The following is a 17,063-nucleotide window of genomic DNA, read 5'->3' on the forward strand; positions in this document are numbered from 1 at the left end:
GGAAACAGTTTTTGGGGTAAATCACATGGATGCTGCTGGTATCATGAGCACTTTGACTTGCGGTGTTCGAGAACAGCAGTTTAGGACATTTTAGAAAGTAAGAAAACTCTATAAATAATGCAATATGAGCCTTTCCATATTATATTGCTGTCACTGAAATCACTACCTATACCAGATGGATTGATCAGGTTATATACCTGCAGCTGAGCAGCAACTGAACACGGGCACCTGCGATGTCAGTGTGTATTCTGTGAGCGGCACACTGACAGTCATAGTGACAGCTCTGGTTAGGAAGCATTCCCACAGTTCTTTGGGAAGTGGTAAAATTCTAGCAAATAAGCGAAATCCAGAATGTTTTGTGTTTTGCTACTTTTAACACATTTTATTGGAAAAAATATATATAGACGCAAATAGTAAAAACATAATTAATTACCTCCTACCCAGCAAAAATAAACACAAACAATTTATTAACAATGATTTGCGGATCACATTTCCAGTTTGTTAATATATGTCTTACAACTAGTGTTTAATGGTGTGGTTACACTGGCCGAGGTGCACAGAGCGATCAGTGATACAGTTGTTCTCTGCACATATACTGTCATGGCTCTCGGCAGCACATGTTAACACAAGACAATATGCTGCTGAGAATGATTATGTTTAATCAAACTTAAAAATCATTTCCTCTGAGGAATGAGCATTTCACTCATTCATTCCATGATTGGCAGCCTGTTTATACTTGCCAATTATCCAGAATTGGCCAGTCTTATAATCTTATAATCGGCTAATGTAAATGCATCCTAACTTGAATTTAAAGGGAATTTGCCACTAGGTTTTTGCTCCCTCATCTGAGAGCAGCTTCATGCAGGGGCAAAGACCTTAATTCTATAGATGTGTCACTTACTGGGCTGCTTGATGTCATTTTGATAAAATCACAGTTTTATCTGCTGCGAATCTAGTAGTTCTCTGAAGTCTGAGATCTGTATAACCCCGCCCACACCACGGATTGGCTGCCTTCTGCCTATGTACAATGTACACAGAAAGCTGACAATCTGTGTTGGGCTGGGGTTATACAGAACCCCTTTAGTGATAATCTCCTGCTCATAAAACTGTGATTTTATCAAGACTACACTAAGCAGCCCAGTAAGTGACACATTTCCGGAATCAGGGCCTCTGTTTCTACTTTATTCTACTGTCCGATTAGGTGTAAAATCCTGGTGACAGATTCCCTTTAAGAAGTACACATCCTAGAAAATGATAGAAGCAAATATCTCTGGACAGAACAGCCTGCCTCCTGCTCAGCTCCACCACATATGGAGCACGGAAGTAATCTTCTCGATACTTTTAAGACATATAAATATTAGTAGGTAACCTAAAAACTTGCCAACTAGTCTAAAACTTCAGTCTACACAAAGTCTACTTATTTTACTGTCACATTTTTTATGATATAGTCATTAAAAACCTCCTGACATAATGTGCTCTCTTGAAATAAATAGAGAAGTGTCTGAGTTAGACGAATGATGCGCTGTCCACACTGAACACACAGGGCCGTCTCGGAGACAGCTATCGATTTTTTACTCAACTCTCAAAGGCAGCGGCAATCACTTTTGAAGTTGGCCGGTGCACACTTGAAAGAGGATTGTCTATACGGAATATATGCAGCAACATCTCCTCACTGCCTGCCCCAAACCTTACTGGACTAGACAGGTGCATCGGTTTTGAAGGGTCATGATGACTAACGTTCCTTGAAAAAAACTTTGATGCAGCCTAAAGCCTGGGGAAAAATAGAGACTCGTGATTGGCCTCATCACACTTTGCTGATAATAAACAGTAGCATAATTAGTTATACTTCAGTGGGCAGCAAAGTACTGATAGTAGCATCATATATCAGATCCTCTGCACAACATAGGATCTCCATAGGGAATCAAAATAATAGGCAACACAGGCTTTTTAAAGGCGGGTTACAACTAGTGTTGAGTAGTGTTGAGCATTCCGATACCGCAAGTATCGGGTATCGGACGATATTTGCTGTATCGGAATTCCGATACCGAGTTCCGATATTTTTGCGATATCGGAAATCGGAATCGGAAGTGTGCGGTGCGTATGGTTCCCAGGGTCTGGAGGAGAGGAGACTCTCCTTCAGGCCCTGGGATCCATATTCATGTAAAAAATAAATAATAAAAATAAAAATATTGATATACTCACCCCTCCGGCGGACCCTGGACCTTAGCGATGTAACCGGCAGTCTCCGTTCCTAAGAATGAGTGAGTGTAGGGCCTGCGATGATGTCGCGGCTTGTGATTGATCGCGTGAGCGGTCACATGAGACCAATCACAAGCCGCGACGTCATCGAAGGTCCTTCACTCTGCATTCTTAGGGAACGGAGGCAGACGCTTGGACCGGTGAGAGCCGGGGCCGTCAGAGGGGTGAGTATATCAATATTTTTTACTTTTATTCTTTATTTTATACATGAATATGGATCCCAGGGCCTGAAGGAGAGTTTCCTCTCCTTCAGACCCTGGGAACCATTCCGATATTTTGTGTCCCATTGATACGCATTGGTATCGGGTATCGGTATCGGCGATATCCGATACTTTTTGGATATCGGCCGATCCAATCCGATACCGATACCTTTGCATATCGGAAGGTATTGCTCAACAATAGTTACAACATTTTTCAAATTTTCTATAACTTACTATGTGACACAAATACACAGTTTTCAAAATATATTTGCCAATTTTCTTCATGTTACTATATGACACATTGATTCAAGGGGTGGTTTAGACTAGTGTACAAGCCGATCTCAACCGCCAAGAAAGTCATGTCATGATGTAAGGACCAGAGGTCGCTCACATGTAATCTTCAGCTATCGCTATGATCAGTGCCGGATCTTGTTAACAAAAGGACGGATATCTAAATGATTTATCAGTAAGGATGTGAGTTATTGTTAATCAAGGGTCTTAGTGGTTCTTCCCGTAGACAAGCTTCATATCAGCACATACAATGACAGATGAAAGTATTCCAGTTATAATGTTTTTACCAGTTTTCACTTATTATCATGAGGAGAACATAATTTTACCTCTATACAAGTCACTAGTGCGACCACACTTAGAATACTGTGCACAGTTCTGGTCTCCGGTGTATAAGAAAGACATAGCTGAACTAGAGCGGGTGCAGAGAAGAGCGACCAAGGTTATTAGAGGACTGGGGGGTCTGCAATACCAAGATAGGTTATTACACTTGGGGCTATTTGGTTTGGAAAAACGAAGACTAAGGGGTGATCTTATTTTAATGTATAAATATATGAGGGGACAGTACAAAGACCTTTCTGATGATCTTTTTAATCATAGACCGGTGACAGGGACAAGGGGGCATCCTCTACGTCTGGAGGAAAAAAGGTTTAAGCATAATAACAGACGCGGATTCTTTACTGTAAGAGCAGTGAGACTATGGAACTCTCTCCCGTATGAGGTTGTAATGAGTGATTCATTACTTAAATTTAAGAGGGGGCTGGATACCTTTCTGGAAAAGTATAATGTTACAGGGTATATACACTAGATTCCTTGATAGGGCGTTGATCCAGGGAACCAGTCTGACTGCCGTATGTGGGGTCGGGAAGGAATTTTTTTCCCCAATGTGGAGCTTACTCTTTGCCACATGGTTTTTTTTTGCCTTCCTCTGGATCAACATGTTAGGGCATGTTAGGTTAGGCTATGGGTTGAACTAGATGGACTTAAAGTCTTCCTTCAACCTTAATAACTATGTAGTAAGTAGTAGATCTTGGGGGTCAAGCCACTCAGACCCCCACCAGTCACAAGAATGTTATTTTTTTTAAACCAGGTCTGCTTCCATATTATGCTGCCCTTACAGATATTAGTGATAGTTCTGCTTTATCTCTATGGCTGTGCAGTTGCTTCTCTTGTGGGTGGCGCAGTCCCACATTGTATTGAGCCTCCTGCTTCTAATTCCAAAAGCAGCTGCTGTGGCCCTAAGGGTACTGTCACACAGTGCCATTTTCATCGCTACGACAGTACGATTCGTGACGTTCTAGTGATATCGTTACGATATCGCAGTGTCTGACACGCAGCAGCGATCAGGGACCCTGCTGAGAATCGTACGTCGTAGCAGATCGTTTGGAACTTTCTTTCGTCGCTTGATCACCCGCTGACATCGCTGGATCGTTGTGTGTGACAGCGATCCAGCGATGTGTTCGCTTGTAACCAGGGTAAACATCGGGTAACTAAGCGCAGGGCCGCGCTTAGTAACCCGATGTTTACCCTGGTTACCAGCGTAAACGTAAAAAAAACAAACAGTACATACTCACATTCCGGTGTCTGTCCTCCGGCGTCTCAGCTTCTCTGCACTGTGAGCGCCGGCCAGACGGAAAGCGAGCACAGCGGTGACCTCACCGCTCTGCTTTCCGGCCGCTGTGCTTACACAGTGGAGAGAAGCAGAACGCCGGGGGACAGACACCGGAATGTAAGTATGTACTGTTTGTTTTTTTTTACGTTTACGCTGGTAACCAGGGTAAACATCGGGTTACTAAGCGCGGCCCTGCGCTTAGTAACCCGATGTTTACCCTGGTTACCCGGGGACTTCGGCATCGCTCCAGCGCTGTGATTGCAACGTGTGACCGCAGTCTACGACACTGGAGCGATAATCATACGACGCTGCGACGTCACGGATCGTGCCGTCGTAGCGATCAAAATGGCACTGTGTGACAGTACCCTAACACCTTAAGGTGGTCACAGACCAGAGTAGATTTATCAGGAAGCTTGAGTAATTGTTTTCTGACCACAAGTATGTGATTTGCATACATAAAGGGTTGTCCACTACTAGAAGAACCCTTTCTTAAACTAAATGCTCGGCACCGATAAAATAATAAAGCCTGTACTCCCCTCCCGTGCTGGCACTCGCTCTCCCTGGGGCTGTGATGCGGTGTTGTGGCGCCCAATCAGCGCTGGCGTCTCCGCCTTCGTACAAACCGAACATGAAGAGGAAGCCAGGGCTGCAGCTCATCCCGGACTTCCTCTTCATGTTCAGTTTGTCCGAAGGCGGAGACAGTGATGCCAGCACTGATTACGCGCCGGGCATCACGTGTCACCACTAGTGTTGAGCATTCCGATACCGCAAGTATCGGGTATCGGACGATATTTGCTGTATCGGAATTCCGATACCGAGATCCGATACTTTTGTGGTATCGGGTATCGGTATCGAAACAACATTAATGTAAAAATGTGTAAAAGAGAGAATTAAAATAAAAAATATTGCTATACTCACCTCTCCGACGCAGCCTGCACCTTACCGAGGGAAGCGGCAGCGTTCTTTGTTTAAAATTCGCGCTTTTCTTTCCTTACGTGAAGTCCCGGCTTTGTGATTGGTTGCGTCGCAGTCACATGGGCGACGCAACCAATCACAGCAAGCCGTGACGTAATTTCAGGTCCTTAAGGATTTTAAAATTACGTCCCGGCTTTGTGATTGGTTGCGTCGCAGTCACATGGGCGACGCAACCAATCACAAGCCGTGACGTCACGGGAGGCTGGACACGCGCGCATTTTAAAATGCGCGCTTGTCCAGCCTCCCGTGACGTCCCGGCTTGTGATTGGTTGCGTCGCGATCAACCAATCACAAGCCGGGAGGCTGGACACGCGCGCATTTTAAAATGCGCGCTTGTCCAACCTCCCGTGACGTCCCGGCTTGTGATTGGTTGCTTCGCGGTCAACCAATCACAAGCCGGGACGTAATTTTAAAATCCTTAAGGACCTGAAATTACGTCACGGCTTGCTGTGATTGGTTGCGTCGCCCATGTGACTGCGACGCAACCAATCACAAAGCCGGGACTTCACGTAAGGAAAGAAAAGCGTGAATTTTAAACAAAGAACGCTGCCGCTTCCCTCGGTAAGGTGCAGGCTGCGTCGGAGAGGTGAGTATAGCAATATTTTTTATTTTAATTCTCTCTTTTACACATTAATATGGATCCCAGGGCCTGAAGGAGAGTTTCCTCTCCTTCAGACCCTGAGAACCATCAGGAATACCGTCCGATACTTGAGTCCCATTGACTTGTATTGGTATCGGGTATCGGTATCGGATTGGATCCGATACTTTGCCGGTATCGGCCGATACTTTCCGATACCGATACTTTCAAGTATCGGACGGTATCGCTCAACACTAGTCACCACACATCACAGCCCTGGGGAAAGCGAGTGCTGCCACCGCTGGAACAGAGCCAGCACTGGAGGTGACTATAGGCTTTATTATTTTATCCGGCCAGAACATTTAGTTTGTGAAGGGGTTGTCCTAGTAGTGGACAACCCCTTTAAGCTTATGATTAGTAATATATTCATTAGGCACATATTAAACAAAGTCAACACAGACGTGGATAATCCATGTATATGTATGTGTGGCCAAAACTTGTCTCTCCACAAACATGCTTGTAGCAGTAAGAATCCAGAAACCAGGAGTTTTATGACAAAAACATAATTTTATTTAGAAATAACAAAGAAAATTAAGTGACATATAAGTGAATAAATCGTGAACAAAGATGACAAAAGACCATAGTAGAACACAGATATCCTGGCAACAAATGGTTGATAGCGCAATCAATGCAATGAATTTGATTAAACCTACCAAGGGCGGGCAAGAGCATTGACAATACAGATTGAGCATATAATAATGCTAAGTTACAATTGTCCAAACAGCTGCCATAAACGTAAGCCCCAACACATTGCTCCGACATTGTGCCAAAAAAGTGCTTGTGCATAATAAGGAGGTAGATTAAATTATTGCACCCTTACCCATATTGGCAAGAAGAGTGTCCCCAAGACCTGCACGGACCCCAACCCGTGTTTCACATATATAGTATATTGCTTCCTCGTGAGGGGGGTACAGAAAAAGGACTTTACACACATTTTTATGTGCTCAGCCCTATGATCACATGGTCACTATGGACCAATAGCAGCCGGTATACGGGTGCATGCGAACATCGCCATACACGCAACCCGCACATCCCACAGTAATCAGAGGAGGCCGCACGTAGCCGGGATGTGTGGGCACAGTCCCGGGTATGTGCAGACACCCATATGGACGTCGAAAGCGGACAGATGTACACTCACGTGCACACCACAGGCTATGACAAGTTAAATAGGTGAACACACAATATTGGTATAATGTAACAACAAACCAGTTCTCACCGCTCATTAATGCATATATATGACAACAATATATGTTCCAGGAGCTGTGAATTGAATGTCATGCCCTACAGCCCTCCAAATGCATCTATGTCAGAGGTAATCCATAGTCAGTCCAACATTCAAGAGATAGAATTAGTGGGTAAGAAGATACTTGAACTGTAGAAGGAGGAACAGCCAACACCATGAAAAAAGAAAAATAAAATATAAGTGAATAACACAAAAATAACCCAATTAAAAAAGAACATTTAAAAAAATGATAGATTTAAAGAAAGGAAGTGAAGCTCAAGGATTCATTTAACCCATTGGGGGTCATGGTTCCTTATTCAACATTCCATTTAGTTTCCCTTTGAGCCAGAATTTTCTTGATGTTACCCCCACGTAAACCCCCATGGATGGTGTTGATGCCACGAGCCATAAAAGTCTTGGGATTACTCCCGTGATAAATGTTAAAACGTTGTGGCACCGTCTTTAGTGTTGTAGTGTTGACCACTGTCTTCACTGCACCAAGGTCTCTCACATGCTCTCTGCCCCTTTTCCGTAATTCACTTGACGTATATTTTCCACAACCGCATGTTGCATAGTAGATAACATAGGAACTTCTGCACAAGATGTGGTGATTAATGGTATATTCACGTTCCTCAGAGGCAGAGGCAAAGGTAGTGCTGCGAGGGACATTGGTGCAGGCCAAACAGTGGCTGCATGGATAGCAACCATTAGTGGGTCCTTTTGGCCCAAAAAGGTTTGATTTTGGTGGAATATAGTGAACTTTTCACTTTAAGCTTATGATAAATTCAGAAAAACCCTTTATGGGTCAATTCACTATAGGTTATTGCTGACTTCATACAATCCTCTGTCATGATCTCTCCTTACACTGCCCACCAACACTTCACACAGTAATAATTAAATAGCAACTTGCTTCTCTGAACCCCTGGCAGTTATACATTAGGTTGATAGCTTCCACACTCGGCCATGTTCCTTAGAGCCATTCTGTAACCAACCCTTCCTACCTCTCAAGTTCCAGATCTTATACTACAGGGTTGAACCGTCAAGTCCTCACATGCCTCAGGGCAGCCAGTATTCCGCTACATATACAGCTTGCTGGCCACTTTCAAGCTAATGCGGAATATGGAAACCATCAAAAGGAACCTGAAGACCTCTTCGGACAAGCCTACAACCTGCAGTAACCACCGATCGACCAAACCACTGCACGACCAGCTCTACCCTCGCCTACTGTATCCTCACCCATCCCTTGTAGATTGAGAGCCCTCGCGGGCAGGGTCCTCTCTCCTCCTGTACCAGTCATGACTTGTATTGTTTAAGATTACTGCACTTGTCCTTTATTATGTATACCCCTCCTCACATGAAAAGTGCCATGGAATAAATGGCGCTATAACAATAAATAATAATAGTAATATCCCACAGTTTTTAGTAGACCCAGCTATTGCCATCCCAGGGTTATTATTTTCTGCAACTCAACCAATGTTCGCTCCCTATGTTTGACATCTCTCCCAAAGCTCCAGAAGACACCCCAATAACTGACTTCTATTAAAGTTTTAAAGTTGACAGCACACTCAGTCCCTTCCACTTAAAGGACAACCTTTATCACATCGTCCTGCAAGCTGTCCCACACCGACCGCTACACTATCCCAGACCACTACCCTGAAATAGCAACAGTTTTCCCAGTCAGCCTAAAGTCTGCTCCAATGACTTTCCTCAAGCCTTGATAATGTCTTGATTGTAGATCTGGCCTATGAAATCCCAAAATGCACATTAACCCCTTACCGACCTCCGCCGTGCTATTACAGCGGAGGTCGGATCCCCCGCTTTGATGTGGGCTCCGGCGGTGAGCCCGTATCAAAGCCGAGACATGTCAGCTGTTTTGAACAGCTGACATGTGCCCACAATAGCGGTGGGTGAAATCGCAATTCACCCGCCATTATTAACTAGTTAAATGCCGCAGTCAAATGCTGACAGCGGCATTTAACCGGCGCTTCCGGCCATCGGGCCGGAAATGAGCGCATCATCGACCCCCATCACATGATCGGGAGTCAGCGATGCGTCGGCATAGCAACCGGAGGTCTCCTTGAGACCTCTATGGTTACTGATGTCGGCTTGCTGTGAGCGCCACCCTGTGGTCGGTGCTCATAGCAAGCCTGTAATTCAGCTACATAGGAGCGATCTGATGATCACTGCTATGTAGCAGAGCCAATCAGGCTATGCCAGCTTCTAGCCTCCCATGGAGGCTATTGAAGCATGGCAAAAGTAAAAAAAAAAAGTTACAAAAAATATGAAAAAAAAATGAATAAATAAAAGTTTAAATCACCCCCCATTTCAAAATAAAACAATTAAAAAAAAATCAAACCTATATATATTTGGTATCGCCGAGTTCAGAAGCGCCCGATCTATCAATAAAAAAAAGCATTAATCTGATCGCTAAACAGCGTAGCGAGAAAATAATTCAAAACGCCAGAATTACGGTTTTTTGGTCGTCGCAAAATTGCATTAAAACGCAATAACGGGCGATCAAAAGAACGCATCTGCACCAAAGTGGTATCATTAAAAACATCAGCTCGGCATGCAAAAACACCGGATTACGTACCGGTAATGCTCTTTTATAGAGCCACGACAGCACCCACTGAGAGAGGGGATCCGCCCCTAGGAACAGGAAACCCTACGGAGAGATAAAAGGGGCGGTCCCCCTCGCTCCCACAGTTTGGGTTACAGAGATTGCGAGGAACCGCCCACCAGTTTTAGTAGGTCATTCTATATTAACATTTCATCTTTGACTTAATCATGTATATTTACAAGAACCAATCACCCTTATCAGTGCTCATATGCAAATTAATATATATAAGGGAGGGAAGTAAAGGGGTGCTGTCGTGGCTCTATAAAAGAGCATTACCGGTACGTAATCCGGTGTTTTCTCTTCGCCACGACAGCACCCACTGAGAGACTTTCAGAGATAGTTATTTGGGGGGGATTATCGTGTTAAGAACTGATCTACCGAAACACAAATCAGTGGAAGCAGATAGATCTAATCTATAGTGACTATAGAAGGTAACAGGCGAAGACCAGGTTGCGGCCTTACATATGAGTTCTATTGGAACCTCTGCTCGCTCTGCCCAGGATGATGCTATCGCTCGGGTTGAATGTGCCTTTACAGTCTCAGGTGGATCTTCCCCTTTAGATGAATAGGCCAGGTATATCGCCTCCCGAATCCATCGAGATAATGTGCCTTTTGTGACACCAGCTCCTTTCCTTTGACCCTGGAAGGAAACAAAGAGAGCCCTGCTCTTCCTCCAGGCGCTAGTCCTGTCTAAGTAAGTCATTACAGCCCTTTTCACATCTAAGGTATGGTATTTCTCCTCTTCCTGATTTGTAGGATTATCATAAAAAGTAGGAAGAAGAATTTCTTGAGATCTATGAAATTTAGTACACCTCTTAGGTAGGTAGGAAGGGTCTGTTTTCAGGACGATTCTATCTGGAAATATTGACAGAAAGGGAGGATCTACTGATAGTGCCTGCATGTCACTTACCCTTCTTGCCGATACTAATGCGACAAGAAGAGCAGTTTTGAGAGTAACGTGTTTAATGTGAGCTGAGTGTAGTGGCTCAAATGGGTGACCTGTCAAGGCTTCAAGGACTAGATTAACATCCCAAGGCGGTATGCGGGGAATCTGAACTGGTTCTGACCTCTGGCAGGCTGAAATAAATCTAGTTATCCACCTATCACCCGCTACATTGTGACTATACAATGCCCCTAGAGCAGAGACTTGTACTTTTAAGGTATTAACTGAAAGACCTAAGTCACGTCCTTTCTGGAGAAATTCTAAAATGTTAAGTATAGGAATTTCGTTTGACAAGGCCAATGGATAAAGACTTAGAAACTTCCTCCATATTCTTACATATATAGAAGTAGTGGATCTTTTCCTACTTAATAATAGAGTATTAATCACTTGATCAGAGAAACCCCTTAATTTCAACAATTGCCTCTCAAATTCCAGGCTGTCAACCGTAGACCCTTCACATGAGGGTGGTTGAATGGCCCCTGGAAGAGAAGATCCTGATCCTCTGGGAGAATCCATGGATCTGAGATGGACATAGCTCTGAGCAGGGAGAACCATGGTCTCTTTGGCCAAAATGGGGCAATCAGGATTATATTGGCTTTGTCCTCTCTTATCTTCCTGATTACTGTTGGTAGAAGTATCAGAGGAGGAAAGGCATACGCTTTCTGAAATGTCCATGGTACCTGGAGAGCATCGAGAAAATCGGGTTTGTCGGATTGGAACATTGAAGCGAACTTTTTTAATTGCCTGTTGTCTCTTGTAGCGAAGAGATCTACCTCTGGTAAACCCCATTTTACGGTTATCATTTTGAAGATTCGATGATTTAAAACCCACTCCCCTTGGTGGAGGGTATGGCGACTGAGGAAGTCCGCTTTTGAATTGTCCACTCCTCTGACATGTAGTGCTGATAGAGACAGTAGATGTTTCTCGGCTATAGTTAGGATGTCTTCGGCTATAGACATGAGTGTTCCTGATCTTGTTCCTCCTTGATGATTGATATACGCTACTGATGTCATGTTGTCTGACAGAATCCTTGTATGTGTTCCGTGTAGCTGCGGAAGGAATTCACAAAGAGCGTGATGGATAGCTTTCAGCTCTCTTATATTAGATGAGTCGTCTGACTCCGTAACCGACCATAGACCTTGGGCTACCTGATCTCTCATATGTGCTCCCCAACCACTAGGACTGGCATCCGTGAATATTGTGTTTGAAGGTTTAACTACCCAGGGGACCCCACTAACCAAGTGATCTGGTTCTAGCCACCAGGATAGAGATTTAATTACGTCTTCAGAAAGGGAAATTTTACCGTCTAGATGACCTTGTAATTTTATCTCCTCATGTAAAATTGCATATTGTAAACACCTTGAATGAAATTGGGCCCAAGGTACTGCTGGGATACATGACGTGAAGGAGCCAAGGAGGGACATGCCTTGTCTTAAAGATATTAGAGGTTTATCTATTACCGACTGTACCTTATTTCTTATTGTCAATTGCTTGGATTGTGGTAGGAAACATTTTTGGCTTATGGAGTCTATTATAATTCCCAAGAATGTTTGTCGAGTAGTTGGAAGAAGTCTAGACTTTTCCCAATTCACCAACCACCCTAGCCTCTGCAGGGACGAGACCATATTACACAATCGTTGGTGACATTGTGAAGGGGAACTTCCTACCACTAAAAGATCATCAAGGTACGGAATTATGAGGGTATCTTTTACTCTTAGGTATGACATTACTTCCGACATTAACTTAGTGAATACCCTTGGAGCTATTGATAGTCCAAAGGGCATTGCTGTATACTGAAAGTGTCGTATACGTCCATTCAACACAATCGCCACGCGGAGATATTGTTGATGTTCTATAAAAATTGGCAGATGGTAATACGCATCTTTTAGGTCGAGTACCGTCATAAAACAATGGGGAGACAACAGTTTTATGGTGGATCGGATAGACTCTATTTTAAAGGTTTGATTCTGCAAAAAGGTGTTCAATTTTTTAAGGTTCAATATGGTTCTGAAAGATCCATCTGGCTTTGGGATTAAAAATAGAGGGGAATAGAACCCCTTTTTTTGCTGAAGAAATGGGACTTCCACCAAAACCCCTTTGGCTAGAAGGTTCATTACCTCCTGCTCCAAAGCCTCCTGTTGTAACTGGGTTTTTAAAGAAGTCAATAGAAATGAGTCCGGCGGGACTCGGGAAAATTTTAATTTTAGGCCGAAGGTGATGATACTATTTGCCCAAATGTTCGAAGTTATTTTCTGCCATTGATCTGAGAAGGAAGACAATCTACCTCCGACAGGCAGATCTGTTCTAACGGGGTTTTTCCTCAGTTTTGTAAGGGCGCTTCCCAAAAAGTGCTCCTCTCTGTCTGGTGTCTCTAGTGGCCCAGCGATCTTGGTTCTTGAAATCCTTCCTCTTGTTAAACATGGGCTTTCGGAACGCCCTCCTATAAGATGGAAGGTAATTATTATTAGGGAAGCCCTTTTTCCTCTCCCCTGCTTTAGTCAGGATCTCGTCCAGCTTAGTACCAAATAGGTACTCACCCTGACATGGAAGACCACACAATTTGGATTTTGTCTGGGGATCGCCTTTCCAGCCCTTAAGCCACAGGGCTCTACGTGCTGCATTAGTCAGCCCCGCCGACTTGGCCGCTAAACGTATTGAGTCAGCAGATGAGTCTGCCAGGAAGGCTGTAGCACCCCTAATTAAAGGTATAGAGGCTCTCAACTTGTCTCTAGAGAGACCGTTTTTAAGTCCTTCTTCCAAGTCACTTAGCCAGACTAGCATGGACCTAGCGGTGCATGTAGCTGACACAGCCGGCTTTAGGGCTCCCGCACAAGATTCCCACGCTCTTTTAAGGAGAGAGTCGGCTTTGCGGTCCAGAGGATCTTGTAGTGAACCTGAATCCTCCACAGGTAGCAGGGATTTTTTAGATGTGGAAGCCACTGCTGCGTCTACTTTTGGGGCTTTTGACCAGGTCGAGAATTCCTCATCATTAAAGGGATAACGTCTCTTTGAAGATGGTGGTAATCCCTTCTGCCCCTGGTTTTCCCACTCTTTTTTAATTAAATTTTTTACTGCTGCTATCACCGGAAAGGAGGGTCTTTTCCTTTCGGACAGCCCAGCGAACATTATGTCCTGCTGTGTTTTAGGGGTCTTAGAATCCTCGATGCCCATAGTGTTACAGACGGATTTCACCAGGTTATCTATACTGTCGGTGGGGAAGCACGTATCTTGATCCTCATCCGAGGAAACATAATCCCTAGAAATATCCGAATCTGCATTCTCTAATTCGGAAGATTGGTCAGATATGGGTGAAACATACTCTCTTGTCCCCTTAGGGCGCGTTTCTTTTCCCGAACTATGCAGGGCTTGTAGTTCTTCTCTAATCAACACTCTAATGTCCTCAGATTTAACCGAGGCCTCTTCCCGTAAGGTGGAATCAATGCATGGTTTACAAAGTTTCTTTGTGTAACTATCCGGAAGGGGCTGAAGACATATCGCACACTGTTTGTGTTTCGTTTTTTCAGTACATTTTGCCTAGAGTGTTAGAGAAGAGGGGACAGCAATCAGCTTAATAGGGTAGATGTACACTCACCCCAGTGAAGCGTCTGTGAAGGTACCGGCTGACGAGGAGGAGACTGCAGAGGCTTGCTCTTTTTAGAAGATCCGCTCCGCTTGGAGCGGCTGCTGCTGCTGGTATGGCTGTGAGGAGTAGTTGCGGTGGCCTCAATAGAAGACATCGCAGGGTCCTGTGCCGAATCCATATTGGACGCCGGAGCGTTACTGCCGGCGTCCTTTTCACATGGGGGCCGCCATCTTCTTCCTGTTGAACCCGGAAGTGCTAATCACTTCCGGGTCGCGGCCATATTCCATATGCCCGCGCTGTCACCGGCACCAGCGCCGGCGCCGTCTCCTCCCTCTCCTCGGAAGCTTTTTAGCTTATACTTCTGGGGGGCATACTGGGGCTCCACGCCGTATAAGCGCTCGCCGAGGACGGCGCAGCGTTCCCCAACTACAGCGCTAACTGCCCGCAGACGTTCCGGATGAATTTCTGTGAGCCAGCACTCTCCAGCCCTGGCCTCACAGCGTCTGCCAGCAGAGGGGGGAAGCTGACACCAGGACCCCCGACGCTGCTTCCAGCTCTGGAGCCCTTGCCGTCCTCACAGGTAAACCGCGCAAGCGGCATCCAGGCTAGGCATCCTCTTCTCCATGGATTCCCATAGGAACAGGAAACCAAACTGTGGGAGCGAGGGGGACCGCCCCTTTTATCTCTCCGTAGGGTTTCCTGTTCCTAGGGGCGGATACCCTCTCTCAGTGGGTGCTGTCGTGGCGAAGAGAAAAATAAGCCCTCAACCGACCCCAGATCATGAAAAATGGAGACGCTACGGTTATCGGAAAATGGCGCAATTTTTTTTGGGGGGGGAATTTTTTTTTTACCACTTAGATAAAACGTAACCTAGACATGTTTGGTGTCTATGAGGTCGTAATGACCTGGACAATCAAAATTGCAGGTCGGTTTTAGCATTTAGTGAACCTAGCAAAAAACCCAAACAAAAAACAAGTGTGGGATTGCACTTTTTTTGCAATTTCACAGCACTTAGAATTTTTTTCCCGTTTTCTAGTTCACGACATGCTAAAACCAAATGATGTCGTTCAAAAGTGCAACTTGCCCCGCAAAAAACAAGCCCTCACATGGCCATATTAACGGAAAAATAAAAAAAGTTATGGCTCTGGGAAGAAGGGGAGCGAAAAATGAGAACCCAAAAACGGAAAAGGGCAAGGTCTTGAAGGGGTTAAGCGGGTTATAAAGCCTTAGGGTACAAGTCTGAAGTCATTTCATACTGTGCACTGTGAGAATTCTCCAGTGCACAGTGCATAAAAAAAGTTATGGCTCTGGGAAGAAGGGGAGCGAAAAACGAGAACCCAAAAACGGAAAAGGGCAAGGTCTTGAAGGGGCTAAGCGGGTTATAAAGCCTTAGGGTACAAGTCTGTAGTCATTTCATACTGTGCACTGTGAGAATTCTCCAGTGCTGGAATGACATGTCTATGACCGGAAGTATGCAATTTGCATACAAGTGGTCACATGTCAACTAGACATGCACAACCTCACTCAATGCAAGTGAATTGAGCGAGGCCGGACATGTCTAGTTGGTATGTGGCCAGAAGTATGCAAATCGCATATTTGCAGTCACATGATTGCCTGCTTCCAGCACTGGAACTGGAGAATCCTCACTGTGCAGTGGGTGCATGTTGAGGTTTCACAAGTCTGCAGTCATGCAGCATGACTTCAGACTTGTACCTCAAAGCCGGACAACCCCTTTAAGTGACTCACTATACAGTATTTCCACAGGTTATTTGCCGCTCACTTAGGTCTCAAGCCCACTCTCTCTTGTGATTAACAAGCCACCCTACCCTTCAGACAACCAACACTTTATAAATATCAAGCCAGCTTCCAGCACCTACAATAATGCCGGCAACTCCTGCTTCCTCTATAATGCTGACAGATTCTAGGACATATGATGGTGCATTTGTGTGCTGTAGTACATCACTCTACAGAATAATACGAAATAGCAAATTATACATTAACAAAAAAAAATACAAGACAAAAAGAAATCAGTCCTGTAAAACAAAAAGCTGAAACAGATTTCACTTTCTGGCTCATCAACAAATAAAGATTTGCTAATTTTATTAAGACATGCAGCTCTTCATGAATTGGATGCAGCTTACTGCACTCCAGCGGGCTGTTGATTCTGGACTTGAGTATAAAATGATTCTAAATTTTCCCCAGACTTTTATAAAGGGGTTGCCTTATCTTGCTTTTCAGGAGCGCACAAGTGGACAGGGCAGGGTGCTTGTTAATGATTGACATTTAGGACTAGTGGCATTGCAGCACCGCTGACCAGGACTATGCACTTTCTAATGCTCCAAGCAGAAGCAGTTTTGTCTCTGCAGCATCGGAGGAGCAGTGGCTTTGATCCAACCAGCTTCAGAGTAGCGCTTACAAGGTCTTTAGCAAAGAGCTTGTAAGTACTGCTCTCTTTTACTAGGATAGACTGCAGAGATGATCAGTAACCTAGGAAATGAGACACATCTTGTGAGCACAAATGATTTTTACTAAGAAGTAAATTGCAAAGTTGAAAGTTGCTTGCTTTTATAAACACATTGCAATTTTAACCATTAAAGTGCCTGAGAATAGCTCTATAAGGGTGAAGCAGTACACCTATTCTACCCTTCTTCAAGCTGCATTCACATTGCTCCATAATAAGGTATCCCAAAAAATGGACATTGGAGAGTCCATAAGGGTGAGGAT

Source organism: Ranitomeya variabilis, chromosome 3, assembly GCF_051348905.1.
Source record: "Ranitomeya variabilis isolate aRanVar5 chromosome 3, aRanVar5.hap1, whole genome shotgun sequence".
Classification (NCBI taxonomy): domain Eukaryota; kingdom Metazoa; phylum Chordata; class Amphibia; order Anura; family Dendrobatidae; genus Ranitomeya; species Ranitomeya variabilis.